The sequence below is a fragment of the Uloborus diversus genome, chromosome 6, assembly GCF_026930045.1.
Source record: "Uloborus diversus isolate 005 chromosome 6, Udiv.v.3.1, whole genome shotgun sequence".
In the NCBI taxonomy this organism is placed as follows: Eukaryota; Metazoa; Arthropoda; class Arachnida; order Araneae; family Uloboridae; genus Uloborus; species Uloborus diversus.
In genome coordinates, this window is record NC_072736.1 from 107,372,299 (window position 1) to 107,386,045 (window position 13,747).

A 13,747-nucleotide genomic window follows, 5' to 3' on the forward strand; every position below is an offset into this window, starting at 1 on the left:
CCATTATCATCAAAATAGTGTAAACATATGGTCAAATCATAATGTACAGTATTTTTATTGCTGGAGCAAAAAAAATCTTGTATTATAGTGTGAATTTTGTAAAAGTATTTTTTATGATAGATAGTTTGTTTTGTTTGTGCATAATTTAATTTTTATGTAGGATTTTCGATTTTGAAAATTCCTCCTATTGGGGTGTTCAAGATTGTATTTTGTCACTGAGCAATATATTTTAAAATCTGTTACCAAGTAACGAAATAAAGTTACATACATTTGATTCAATTTTTTAAAATGCGAACTTGATGGTGAAATATTTTCTTTAAGCAAGTTTTATTGTATATTCTTTGAATACATGTGTATTAATTAGACTTTTAATATAGACAATTTTTGTCTAAAGTCCTCTCTTGTGCAATATTTAATAAATAAGCACTATAATTCATTTTAAAAAGAATGAAAGTAATGGATGGCACAGTATTGTTTACCTATTTTTAACAAAATTCATCAATATATATATATATATATATATATATATATATATATATATATATATATATATAAAGGGTGTCCCAAAATTAACGCAAGATTTGAATTTGCTGCCATTTTTGCAATAAATGGTTGGCAACCCTGAAAAAAGAACAATTTGACAGCTGAGAGTTTAGGGTAATTAAAAATGGAGCGTTATACGATACAATAACGCGCTTTCATTATTGAACAATTGTTTCAAAAATAATGGAAGTTGAGGCTGGTCAAGCAGTTACTGTTATTGGCGCTCAGTATCGCAACACGGTAATGCACGGGTGGTTGTGGGCTTGTTGACATAGACCTTTGAATTCAAATAACCCCATAAGAAGAAATTTTAAAATGTTAAATCACACGATCTAGGGTGCCAATTCTGATGACCGAAATGAGAGAGTACGCAACTAGGAAATGCCTTATGCAGTAATTAAAATGTTTCACTCTCTCTAGCTGTATGGTACAATAACACCCCATTTTTACTAACCCTAAACTTTCAACTGTCAAATTGTTCTCTTTTCATGGCTGCCAACAATTTATGGAAAAAATGGTGGCAAATTTAAATCTTGCGTTAATTTTGGGACACCCTTTATATATATATATAATATGATGGAATAAAAAACAATTGCTTTTGTGTTTTTTAGTTATATCCTGCATTTTCCTTGCATTTTTTTTCTCCATTTTTCTTTATTTAGACTGTTTACGTTCAAAGCTATAAACTTATGACATTTTTTTTCTTCTAAATTTCATTGCACTGACAGGCCTGAACTTTTTTTGTTTATTTAAGCTATATTTTTAAATGCTCCTCTGTTCTTTCCTTACCTTTGACCCCCAAAGTAGAATACTGGACAATGTTCTGCAACGTAAGATCATTTGACCAAAGTTGTTCTGCAAGTACTTCACAAGCATTGTATACACAAGCAAACTAACGTGACCCTTTCCACAAATCGGGGTCCCTAAATCAAAATTTCATACAGGAGGGGGGGGGGAGTTTTTAAAACGTCAATTTCAGTTTTTAAAACTTCATTGTTGCTATGCATTCCTGCGGAATCTAAATCGATTGAGATTCTCCAAAAATATTTTATGCACTTTCTAAAATGCATAAAAAGAGCAAAGATACAAAATTGTATAAAAATTCGAACCTTGGTGTCAAACTACGTTTTTTTTGGTTAATTTTACATGTCATGAAGGAGAAATTAAAATAATGTTAATAAATAAATTACTAAAATAGTAAATAAAGTGAGTCGAGTTTTGGTAGCAAATAATAAAACACTTCAAAACTTTCTAAATAATTGAAATATTTTCCAGATGCAAAAGGATTTAAATCTCAAACAAGACACGAAATTTTTGGCGATGGACGTGTTTCAATGTTGGCATATTTCCAAAACATACGTTTACGGAGGAAATCGCAGTGGATGAAGGTCAGTTGGGAGAAATGAGGAAAAGGGGAACCAAAGTCGCTAGAAACAGCAGAATGTTTTTAGATTCAGAATATGAAATTTTTGCAAAAACTGCAGATTTTCTACAAATTTAAGTTCAAAGAACATCTGAAGTTCCTGCAGATGACTTATCAAATTCAACATTTTTGGCGAGCTTTCCTTCGAATTATTGTAATTTCCGAGAATTTTAGATTTTCTTCTAGAAAAAAAAATCTATAGAATTTGCAAAATTTCATTTTAAGTTGGAAGATATTTGCAGTTTCTGCAGAAAATTTGTCTGAGTTTTTTCCTCTCACATTTGAACAGAAATGTTCTGGAGCTCAGGGATCTGTTCTGCAACGTACGTCACAAATTTAGTAGTATTTTGCTTTGGGGGCCTTGATATTTATTGAAATACAGTTGGTTCTCTATTTAACAACTTTCAAGGGACCACAAAAAATGGTCCTTAAGTAGAATGCGTCCTTAAACAGAATGCTTTTAAGACTACAGTGAAGCATTCGGGACTGTGAAAAGTTGTCTCTAAAGAGAGAAAGTCGTTAAATAGAGCATCCTTAAACAGAGTGCCAACTGTAATTGTTTGAAAACCCCCCAAAAAAGAATTTTTAGCATTAGCAGTATTATCAGTAAAACAAACCAAGTCCTGTGTGGTGTACTGGTTAGGGCTATCGGCTTTGAGTCACACAATCCAGGTTCCAGGACATTGGAAAGAACCTACCACTTCTCCTATGGCAGTTCCGAGACTTCATGTTAAAGGGTAGGTAGTTTTTGGAGAGAAGTATTACAAACTATTTTATGCAATAAATGGCCATTATTATCAATACCTAACATCAGTGATAGAAGTCCTTCTGTAACATGCAACCAAATTTATTATGTGCAGAAGGATGCAAATAAAAGTTTTTATGATTAATTATTAAACATAATCATAGTCGGAAAGTATCGATTATAATTATTTTGGAACATGTGAGCTTTGATCTATGCTTTTACTTAGAAATTTCATATGATTATGTTAAGATACACGCATTTTGTCTTGTCTTTAGTCTTTTTTTTTTTTTTTTTGAATTGTAGATAGGAAGCATTCTTGTTTATGCAATCTAGTTTTGATTTTAACTTACTGAATTACCCCGCATTATCCAGCATGCCGCAAAATTCGGGGGTCACCAGATTTTCAATACCACTTGCCTGGTCCTTTGCGGCATGCCAGAAAAGTCGAGGTTAGGGAAAAAAGTTATACTATAAAAAATATATGTTAAGCTTAAAAATGAATATAAGTTCTATACATATCTTATTAGCATTAATAAACAGTTTAATTTTGTAAAAATATTTACTAACAATGTCATTTGTTGTTTCAACAAGATAAATATTGTATAATAACGAATAGTTTATAAAAATTAAACTAAAACTAAGTAAGCAAACATTTAAGCAGTAAGTTACTAAAGAATTTACCATAGCTATTCAATAAATAAAAATTAAACTTACCTCTCTAAAAGGACCCTAAAATAATTTATTTAAACATATTTAAATAAAATATGAACAAATTGCAGTAATGATGATTGCTTCTAAATTGATTACTTTATTGGCATATAATTAAATTGATTGATAATGGCCTACCATAAACAACAAGCACATTTATATGCAATACACATTTTTTTTTTGAAAGAAGGTTATTTTCTGGATTTAGGAGCCAGACGACCATATGCTCCAGTTTATGCCTTTAGAAATTTAAATATTAATTTTATAACTTATCTTAACACATACACTTTTCAAAAGTTAATTTATGTGTGTGTGTGTTTTTTTTTTCTTTTGCAATACTGAATCAAGGCATTATCTTGCTTTTTCTCATGAGTAAGCGACCTGGGTTACTACATATCCCCCCCCCCCCAAAAAAAAGAAATGAACAGAATTTTAGGGGTTTATTATATTTACTGATATACCAGTAAACGTCAATAATTATATTACTAGTATATAATTACTGCTATTCAACATTGTATATAGCTTGCATTTATGCTTTTCTTTGTAAAAAAAATTTATTACTTGCATATGTTTTGGAAAAATTAAAAAAAAAAAAAAAATTCCAAGAAATATCAAGTTTGTTTTACTTTAAATGGTATGTTGTTTCAAATACACAAGGAAAATGCAGGAAACCTGTTCACTGATTATTATAGCAACCCTGCACAAGAATATGCTTTATTGAATATTGTTAATCATAGATTTTACTAGTAAGTTAATATGATTGTGTATATTTTCAATTGTTTATGCATTTTTGTTTCCTTGAGTTGAAATTCAATGTTCAACTTTCTGCTAGTCATACTAAACATTCATATCACTTGTATTTTATGAAAGACTTGAATTTGTTGAAAATGAATTTTAATTTCTATGTTATTTTTAGCAAGTGTATATTTTTCCATATTCATTCATTTTATCTATGCATTCACTTGTCTCACGAATTCTTTAATAAGGGGGAAAGAAAAACGCTGAAGTGTTAAACCACATGTCAGTCATTGATAAAAGTATGTAATTTAAGTAAATATGTACATAAGGAAGAAACCCATTTTAAGATGTAATTGGTATCTTAGTACAGTGCTTTTCAACCTTTGTGCCTCGGTACACTGGTGTGCCGCAGCAAGGTCCTTGGTGTGCGGCAGTATTTTCAGAGTTGAAGTAAAATGAAGAACAGAGATGTATTTTAGTTGCGTAAGATATCAGTTATGATGTTCCTAGTTTTATTAATTGCTGAATTGCATTGAAAACTGCATACCAACGGTAAAACATTTATTTTTCCAGTGTATAATGAAATTGTATGGGGAATGATAAGTTCTGATGCAATGAATGAGGTAGTCAGACTGAAAATTCCAGAAGATGTTTTTGGATGACGAATTAACGACATGATGGGTGACATTTGAAAAATATTGGTTGGGAAACTAAAAATATCTAGAAAATTTTTATATCAAGTTGATGAATCAACAGAAATAAAACACACTTTTTTACACTTTTGCTTATTAGGACAGCATTCAAGATCCATATTTTTTCTGAAAAGAATTTTCTCAGCTTGGTGAAGAACTATTCAAGTTTTTTATTCGTGTAACTATTCAAATTACATGAATTAAAAAAAAATCCTATATTTTAATCAAACTTTAATCATCATGTAAATTTGTATTGCTTAGATTACAAAAAATTGTATTTTCCTTGAACTTTAAACAGTGTTGAGTTGTAATAATGATTTTATTTCAAAAACGTTTGTGTTTATGTATCCCGCCTCTCACTTAAATCTAGTTTTCTCATGTTTATTATTTTCGTCTTATACACCAAGAAACAATTGTACTTATCCTCAAATCTCATTATTTTTCAAGTGTTAGATAATATTAATAATATAAAGATTTTTTTGTTCAAATAGTAGCAAGGCAACACTATTTTTAAAAATTTGATTCTGTGTTGATGCTAGTCAGTATTTATGAAAATAATTTGTTGACCTCAAAGAAGCACATTGTAATGTTTGGTTAGCATTGCTGTGACTATTTTTTCTCCAGGAAAAAAAAGTCAAAAAAATATTTTTCCAGTTTGTAGCTGTAATATCTTTAATTATGTGAATGTTTTTTCTTGTGTACATAGTCCTTTTTCGCTCATCAAGAGATTATTTTTATGGCTAATAAAATTTTAGAAAAGCTACCAGACAATATTAAAAGTTTCAGTAGCATAATCTTTAAAAACGCTATTTTTGTTCAATCAAGATTCAAACTACATGATGTCTCAGGTTCATATGCAAATATTTTTGTACCAGTGTATATTTTAAAAAAGTTGTCTTGTAATAACCAAAATGTCATGTGTACATTCTAATACGCCTTCATGGTAAAAATATTGAATTGAAAAAGCTAATTTTGAAAGTTTTCTTGAGCAATGAGAAGTTCTCCTGAGTGGAAAATAATTTAAAATAGCTTTCAAAACCTTTTTTTCTCTCCAACGTTTGCGAATGAATGTCGTGGCAAAACTCTAGCTTGAAATGTTTTTAATGTTTAACTCAATCATTGTGTGCCTGAATCAAGCTTTTATAGTGCATTTCTGCTTTTAACCAATTTGAAGGAATACATAGATTTATTTTTTAAGCATTTGATTTCATTGGAATACGTGTTGCAATTTTTTGTATTTTGGGAAGCTAGGGCTAAATTATTTTCATGACAAACTCTTGGTTAAAGAGGAACATTTGGTTGCTTTCTCTAAATGTAGTTTCTGCAATTCTATAGCATAATAATAAGGCTTCAATTTTAAGAGTTAATGATGATGCAGTATAACATGTGAAGTTGACCACCCTTGTAAGTTGACACCTGTCTAAGTTGATCGCTTTTTTCAGGCATGGAATTAGCCCTTATCATATAAATCAACCTTTGTAAGTTGACCACCTGTTTAAGTTGACCACTAAAGTAGTGCACTGCAAGTGGTTAACTTACACAGGTTTCACTGTATATGTTCATATAATGTGCCATAAGGTTCTAAGGAATTCTAATACAAAATGAATAAAATAGGAATCTGAAAATTTTGATGTTGGAGAAAATACTTTTCTTTAAAATGACTTAAAACGGATACAGTATTAGCTAAAAAATGTAAAACAGGGTACTATTGGGCAATTTTAATTACTTATCAACTGTTACGCAAACACTGTAAAAAGTCTCAAGACATGTTAGATCCTTGTTGATATATTTTCAACATGCGAATCTATCTGTGCTGAAGGGTTGCGAGAAATTGGTTTTCTCTGCATAAAAAACCAATTTCTTGCTACATCATAAAACTTTGAGTTATTTTCTATATTGGACATTTTTTGAGGATCTCTATCTACTGCATAAAAAAAACAAGGAATTCTTACAAACTAAAATATTTTCTTTTTTTTTCTTCATATATTTTATAGTGTTTCAAAAATTTTTTTGCTTTTTTTTTTTAAATTAATTCCTAACCTCAGCACTAGCATAACAAGTTTAAATGTATGAATTTAGTAAACATAGATGTATATAATTAAGGGCATTACGGGAGGGGGAGAGAGAGCGTGTAGTTCGCGTCAGGTAACATCCTTCTTGGGGGTAATGCCCAAATGGATTTAAAATTTTATCAAAAATATAAATACTTAATTTTTTAACATTTTATACAATACATCTTAAATTATATTGGGTAAATAAAATGTCAACAAAAATAGCACAATACTGCGGAAAAGTGTCGGTTACCTAGGTGTCAAGGGCAAATTATACAGTAAAATGGTTTCATAATTTATATTTGTCTTTTTATGTATATTAGCTAGTTTAAATTTTCATTACACCACACAAATAAAAGAGTTATTTCTGTAAGTTGTTCATACTTCCTGTTCACATAAAACTTTGAAGGGGAATTTTTTTTTGGGGGGGGGGAGGGCACCAAAAATTACGGACTTGGGTGAGACCTATTCTAAAAAGGCACTAATAAAGATGTTTTTGCATTATTTTTTGGAGAACTAAAGGATAATTGCCAAATTAAAACTTTTGGATCAAAAAAATATGTGAGAAAGAAGAATAGTTGAAATAATGTAATAAATAGAAATACATTCTTACAATTTGGCATATTCACTTCTGCCATGTGTTAAGGACTACTAAAAGAGGAAAGAGAAGAGAAAAAGCAATATTAAAATCATGTAATAAATAAGTTCTTACCAATATGGCATATTCACTTCTGCCATCTGTTGAGCGTCAACCTTGTGTATGTATTTTTTTTTTTTTTCAATCATTTTTTTTAAATCTAATTTTATTCGTTTATTATATTTTTCTACATTTTGCAAATAAGCAAAAATATAAAGACTAAGTTAATTATTTTAGTAGTAGAATATATGTGCAATGTTATATTAATATTTAGCAAACTATTTAAACTAAATAAATTTTATTGCCATTTTATTAATCTTATCCCAGTGATTTCATATGAATGTAATTTAGTGTTTGTTAATAAGTGTCCAATTGCACTTTTGTATATTAATTACAAAATTTGTTTTGAACGTTTCAGTAGGTAATGTTCAAGTTTTAAAAGCAATAATTTTCTATTTTTTTTAATCCTTTTTTGTAGATGTAATGTATTTTCTATGAAAAGCAGGGTTCAACAGCTAATTTGCGGTATATTTAAACAGAACCTTGCACAGTAAAAATTTAAAAAAAAAAAGGCTGGTTTATTCAAGTGCATTTTAACTTTTATTCTGTCTCTCTTTCTTTCTATCTTTTTTTTTTTTTTTTTTTTTTTTGTTCCCTTTTGAGTTAATTTTTGATTAACCATATGTGTTTCATCAAATTCTATGTTAGAAGGTAAAAATGTTAATCTCTCTTTTAAATTACATTTTTTTTCCAACCAGAGTAGTAGGCACCAGTTTCTTCTGAAAAAGGTAGGGCGAATCGAGTGATGAACTGTCAGTATTACTAATGATGCATCATTGACGATTGCACTTACAGGTTTCAGAGCTAAAAGAAAGATATAGATATGATATGTAATTTTGTGTAAATGCTTTGCAAAAGAAATTATGATGTGTTATACTCCAGGCTAAAGACACCAATCTAAATTGTAATTTGATGACAAGTTTGATTACACCTTTGCTAAGCAGATTCTTAGCTGCCAATTTAATCATTTATTGTATTTTTTTTTCTTTGTTAAATTCTTTAATATCTGTCCACTTTTTGATCTAGCTATAAGTTTACTTTAAAGTAAACTGAAGCAACTATGATGAGTATTTGAAATCCTTAACTACATGCTTATAAGCAATATCTTCCCTGCATTTAAACTACCATGAATATGGGCTACTTCGGTTCAAGAATCCATCTTTGACCTAAACTGTGAGAAAAATACAACATTCTGTGTTAACCTTTAGAAAACAGTTTTTTAATTAACTTTAACAGTTTTTGCTAGGGAGTTGTGTCAAACCCACAGTGATGTATACCAAGCAGATTGGTACCTCTCCACAGGAAGCATTGTTAGTGTTTTTGTTCACTTTGTGCCTGTATAACCTCTTAAACTTTTATATGTAGAAACAGTTCTACATCAGCTAAGAGTTTAAGTACCTATTTGTAAATATTATTCAGTACTTTATGCGGTAGGGTAGTTGTACTTCTCATTCCCATTAAGGTTTTTATTAAAAAATTTGACAATAACAATAGTTCTCCTAACCTCAAATATACCCCCAGCACAAAAACTTGAAAAAATCCGCCAGAGGGATATGAAAAAGAAAAGAAAGGCTGAAAGTGAAGCTCTAGACTGGAAACGCACAAGAAAAAGAAAAAACTGGGAACTCTCATCAACGGATACAGAGAGTGATTACAGTCTCAATTCATCAGACCACAATGACATGATTTTTACTATGGAAGATCTAGAGGAACAGGAAGTTTTTGGTAATCCCAAAGAAGTCCACACAGTGGCATCTACTTCTTACATATTTTGGGAAATTTGTCGGAAGGTTTAAGGAATTTCGTTGTAAAATGGAATGAGTTCAGGTTTTCAGGGATAGAGCCGTTGATGTGAAAGAAGGAGCCGCTGTGATTGAGTGCGTGAAGTGCACCGGCAAGTTTTGAAACTGGCCAACAATTAAAGATCTTCTCTTCTACAATAATGGTGTTCTATTAATAAAATTATACAACCTCCAAAACTAATGAAAATATGACTGTTCGTTAGTAGCAGTTTGTGAGATAATAACTAGGCCTGCACACATATTTTTAAAAAAAAATAACTTTCCTTCAAACAAATATGTGTGACTTTCATATAAAATGCATTTTTCTTTCAAGCAAATGGATATCTGTATGAATACAAATCTTTCTTTAATTCTAGTTCTACATACAATGATTTAAATGGGGAAAACTACCTTGGGCCAAAGTAACCCAAAAGCAAAATGTAACATTGTCCCCCCCTCCCCCTCAAAAAAGAAAGAACAAATTAAAAGGAGTTATATTACTTTTACTAATTAAAGGAGTTTTATTACTATTCAAAATTTAAATTATGAGTACTCTATATGTGTAAAAAAGATCACTACTGCTTAAAAATAGGAAAAGTTATTGGGAAAAGATGAATAAAATTCCAAAATGTGTGCCAAAGTAGTCCATATTCATGGTACATTTTAGAAAAAAAAATTGGGATATTTATGCACCTGGCTTGAAAATTACTTTGGAATACTTTTTTCATATTTTTTTAGGTACAACAAGATACTTAAATGAAATAGTACATGAAATATGTAAAATACATTTTGAAAAAACTTTTCATTGTTAAATTTCACACTATTGTAAGTTCTGTTATGCAAATATTTCAAGTTTGAAATATTAATCTATGCCAGAAGAATATGAACTATCTACGTACTATCAGAAAAACCATTAAAAAAGTTATTCTAAAAGCCAAAACTATTATATAGAGTTGGGAATTTTGTTGATAGTATCTATGTTGAAAAGGTTTAATAGGATTAAGAATGAACTAACTCATGAATATATTTCTGAAGATTGCAGTTATCCATAAGTTAAACTAGATGATATGTATAATGAATGTCTTCTACCGGTCTGTAAGTAAAGGTAAATGATTTATAATGGGTTTACTTTAAAAACAAAATATATCATTTTCTACATTATATTACACATTAACAACTTTAAATCGGTATATTTGACTTACTTAGAATTTAGGAAGGACTGGTGCCAATAAGAGTAGATATAACATTCTTAAAATTTTTAAGTTAACTGATTTTATTTAAAATATTCTATATTTTTAAAAATTTCAAAAAGGTAACAACATAACTTAATTTAAAAATTACATTGGCTTTGAGAACTCACAATTTTTGTAAAAAATATTCCTGCCTGACTTATCAAAGTGATTTTGAATGATTAGAGTTTTGTAACTAACATAAAAGTTTGACTTATACTGTATTGTCAAAAATATTTACATTCACTATAAAAGGAAAAGTATGTGTATGTCATACACTTAACTTTAACCTATTGAGCTGAATGTTATTTTTAGGATTTGATGATATAAGATGTTTAGTGGCTTTAAACGAATGAAAAATTCTCCAATGTATGTGATATACTTTGAATGCATTTGCATAGAAAATATTTTATGTTGTGCCAATTTCAAGTAAATTGTAGCATATATTCCTATTTCAGAATTTTTCCTTATTGACAAGAATCATGCCTTCTTCCAGTACCTTTACTGCTGTTTTCCTTCGTGTACAGTAAATCAGAATGTAATTTTATAGTAAATAAATTAATATTTATACAGTGCCAAGAGCAGTTTGTTTTCTTTGCACCTAGGCTATCATGTAGAACATCGGTTTCCAAACTTTTTAGGACACGGAACCCTTAGTCATTTGCTTTTACCTAAAGGAACCCCAAGTTTTGTTTATGACTAAAAGACAAAATGCTAACGATATAGGAGTTAAATGATAAATACGAAAAATGATCATCATTTAATTACTTTCTTCTGCATATTAGAAACTATTGATTCTAATATGCAGAATGTGCATCTTCATGTGAGCTGGTGTTGATTAGTTTTGGCACTAATTTCTTCAGGGGTTGACCTTATCCAACTATTTCTTCTTTTGACCTGACTTCTGTCTGACAAACAATAACACAAAGATACGCTTAAAAATTGGTACGCATATGCGTACCAATTATGCGCGTCAATGGGGGAGGTGCAGATAAATTCTTGCCACAAATCATTTCCAAGAGATGACACGACAGAATGACTTTCTCGCTAAGCATTACTTTTTCTATCTGGGAAAATAATACACGAATTCAAAAAAAAAAAAAAACTGAAAGAAAAGGGAACCTTAACTGAAACATTTGTGGATTCACCTTCAGTTTTGGCACCTATTGCTCAAGAAAAGGAATTTGAATGCTTTTGTCGTCCAGCATGACTGATATATCCTCTTCCATAACTCAGTGCCTGTGCAATGCGCGTTAATAGAACTGCGGCCAAGGCCAACTTTGTTGCGATGACATATAAATTTGAAATTCCTCCAAGGCAACAAATTGAGCCAACCTTGCTGATATAAATCCTGAAGTTCAAATGTTACAATAAAACCGAATTTTGGTAAATGGTGATAAGAAGTAAGCATCGATTACTCAACTGAAATACAGATAGGAAAGTTTTGCTATGTCCACATCATACTTCACTGCACAAATCAAGTTCATCTGCAAAGGCGGATTTTTCATGTCGCAAAAATCAAAAGTTCTCCAATAATTGTGAACATTTAGCAAAAGACTCCTATCAATTTCATCACCTTCTGAAATAGATTTTTCTTTTCTTATGCTTGATTTTTACTCAAGTAACTTTCTGACCAAAACGATGTCTATTGAATATGTGTTTTGCTGTACCCAACTTAGAATGTACCTTTCATTGAGTATAACTTGTTGCTTCATTCGTTGGACATAGTATCAATGGATTTGATTCATTATAATTTGATCTCTCACTTTAAAGAGACATTCAAAAACTTGAACAGCTTAACTTACTGCACTGTGAAGCGAGTCATCCAGTGTTTCATCCAAGTTTCTGTCGTCTCTTTTAGATTCGTGCCGAATTCTCATATAAATAATAGCCGACGATCGAGTAACCCGCGTGATTCAACAATGAAACTCGCGCCACGGATGATAATTTGATATGTTTTGATAATGTTTAACATGCAGGGAAAGGGTTCATTGTGATAAGGACAAAGCTGAACTCGATCCGGTAGCTGAACTGTTTTACTGGTAAGACTGTCGTTTCAGGGGAATGAAGAAACGAAAAAATAGTCAACAATGAACGCTACCTACTGGAGTTTAGGGTTCATCCACTGGAGTTAGGGTTACAATTTCAACTATCAAAATATCACCAAACTTGGAATGGCTTCGTTCAAATGTAGAAGCATTTTTCGCCCGTCATACCTTTATGGGCGATTTTCATTGCTTTCTTCTTTGGAGAAAAATATTGTGAACTTTTTGTAAATTAAAGGTTTTCAGTGCATTCCTTAAGTTTACAGAAATGCAGCAACATTGCATTTAGGCTACTGCTGCGGTTTTGTAATCTGTAATATACTTTCTCTCTATTTTCTAAAATGTAATGATCTGGATTTTAAATTTTAGTGATGGTTTTTGAAAATGTGTGTAAATTTTAGGCCTTTTCTCTATTGCTGATGGTATGAAAAGTTAAACCTCGAATGAGAATATCAATTCGTTCCCAGAAAAATATACTCTATTTTTATTGTATTCTTAAATGGTAAATCCACCGTTTATCATACGAGACACAAAGTTTTTCTTGCTCTTCCTGCAGATATACGAGGAAGGCGATTCAAACTTCTGATGATGCTTCTTTGTGAAAAGAGTCGTTTTATGAGCGGCAAAAGTGGGAAAAAACGTTTGCATAGAAAAATGCGGGATTGCAAATCCCGCGGGATTAATTGCGCTGTATATCATGTCGGATACTGCGGGATCGGGATTGGAAACCCTAATCAGAAAAGGACAAATTTGTGTGCAACAAAATCAGCAAACTGCGAATCGGCATATTTTAAAACAAAATTAACTTGGGAGGAGCTCTTCATCTTCTTTAGAAACCAAATCAAAAACCTTTTTTTTTTTTGAGAGAGAGAGAAAGGGTGATGGTGATGAAATGAAGTTAACAAAAGTAAAGTATGTGCACAAGACACCAAGGTATCTGATGAAAATCTTTTGCTCAAACTCTTATTTTCTGTAATCAGATATGACAGTACTTGAAGAATGCCTATCAAATTTGTGATAAATCACTACTCACTTTTTTCATGTGATGAGCTTTCCACCCGAATTACAGTACTGCGCCAAAATTCCGCCATCCCT